This window comes from Paroedura picta, chromosome 10, assembly GCF_049243985.1.
Source record: "Paroedura picta isolate Pp20150507F chromosome 10, Ppicta_v3.0, whole genome shotgun sequence".
NCBI classification, from domain to species: Eukaryota; Metazoa; Chordata; class Lepidosauria; order Squamata; family Gekkonidae; genus Paroedura; species Paroedura picta.
This window is the reverse complement of record NC_135378.1, coordinates 21,988,378-21,990,274: the sequence shown is the minus strand read 5'-3', so window position 1 is coordinate 21,990,274 and position 1,897 is coordinate 21,988,378. Positions and strand designations below refer to the sequence as shown.

The following is a 1,897-nucleotide window of genomic DNA, read 5'->3' as shown; positions in this document are numbered from 1 at the left end:
TCTTTAAATATATATTTGGAACATATTTGGGAAGCATAGCTGTGGACACCCTCCCCCCAGAAACCTCTCCCTTTCCCACTCCTCCAGGTTCTTCATTGGCCATTTGGGGAGAGGTGGGTGGGTCAACATGACCACATATGGTCATATCACTATAAATGTTTAACACAGTTAAAATATATTTTTAAAATTAATTAATTCCCACCCATTCAGGACACCCTTCCAGGGCGTCATGAAACCCTGTTTGAGGAAGCCTGGTCTACTCAGATTGGCAGTGACTCTCCAGAACCTCAGAATGAGTTTGTTCACATTGCCTCCTACTTGATCCTTTCAGCTGGAGATGCCAGGGATTGAACCTAGGACCTTCTGCATGCCAAGCAGATGCTCTACCACTGAGCCATGACTCCTCCTTGGGCATCTCTCTCTCGCCAATCCTTTCCATTTTCCTCCTGCAATCCTTTTATACTGGGACCTATTTCTGCCCTACCCGCATAATCACCCCAGGTTTCCTTCCCTTTGGCACCAGCTAGGCCCCATACCCAGCCCCCAGAATTCAATATGAATACTCCCCATGCTACCAACAGTCCTTCCCAATGTGTTTAGCCTAGAATCTAGGTTGTTATCAGATTCCCAGGGAAAGACCTGGCTGGTCCCTTCAAGGATCCTTGAAGTCCTCCTGGCAGAAGCTCATGGGAATTGTCATGCATGGACCTCTGGAAAGCCAGTCTCGCCACCCCTGCTTTAGGCCTTTGCATCACCACTTTCCCATGCAGGTTTTTCCTTGGACTCTGTTCCTTAGGACTGTCCTCCCTGTTGCCTCCACCTCCTTCTTCCTGAAGCTCTGCTAGGGCTGGGTTGGGAAGTCCATCAACTGCCAGGTCCATTCTACTGTCAGCCTTGGGTACCTCTTTGCGGTCATTTACTTCCCTTCCTTGGATGGTCCCCTTGCTCTCATCACCAGTTGTGTCAAAGTGGGCTGTGTAGGGTGTCTGCCTGGGACGGGATCTCACAATACACTTGAGTGAATGGGTGCAAGCAATTCCTACTACTTTCCAAACCAAGTAAATTTTCATTATAGACACCATAGATGTAACAGCCAGTAGTTCAGTATTGGTTTATCCATGTAGCACATGCTAAAGGCCCTGCACTTCCATGGGCCCCACACAGTGCCTTAACCCCCCCTCCCCCATGGATCAGGGCCTCTCTCCTCTCCCCCTTTCCCTCTTCAAGGACACTTGGAGTGACATCATTTTCCACACTGGGGGGGTCCCCCTTTGCCCCCAATCTGGCTGCTTCCATTGCAATTATATGTTGTGAGGGCCCAAGAAAATCCTTAAACCAGCTCTGATGTTATGTCCCCCCCTGCTCCTGCAGTACTTCAATTGTGTGCCCTCCTTGACAGAAGAAAAAGAACAAGAAAACCATTCTGAATTAACACCGTTTGGTCTCCAGAGAAACAAACCCAAGACAGTTGTTAAAATTAGAGCATTTGTTCACATGGGACTATTTATTGCCTGCAGAAGCCCATATAGTGGTATTAACCCAATCTGCAGTAGTCACATAATAAATAGAACCTTGCTAACATTTAAACAAAGCAAAACTAATCACTGGGCCTCTCCCCCTCCCTCTCTCTTTCTCTTTCTCTTTCTCTTTCTCTTTCTCTTTCTCTTTCTCTTTCTCTTTCTCTTTCTCTTTCTCTCTATCTCTTTTTCTCTTTTTTCTCTTTCTCTCTCATTCTTTTTCCCTCCCTCCCTCCTTTCCTCCCTCTCTCCCTCCCTCCCTCCCTCTCTCTTTGAACTGCAATCTCTCAGATAATCAGAAGGAGAAAAGCTGTGAGCAAACATCCTTTTCTCTGCACCGCACAAAACCAACTTGGTAGGTATCATCCTCAGTCTCATTA

The 1,897-nt window shown here is 47.0% G+C and overlaps 1 non-coding gene across 1 annotated transcript; it reads right to left on the bottom strand.

Annotated features, from left to right (window-relative positions):
• Nucleotides 1-332: 332 nt before the first annotated feature.
• TRNAA-GGC (transfer RNA alanine (anticodon GGC)) lies at nucleotides 333-404 on the bottom strand. The gene has a single exon. It is a non-coding gene; the product is annotated as a tRNA-Ala (tRNA).
• Between the last annotated feature and the right edge of the window lie 1,493 nt (nucleotides 405-1,897).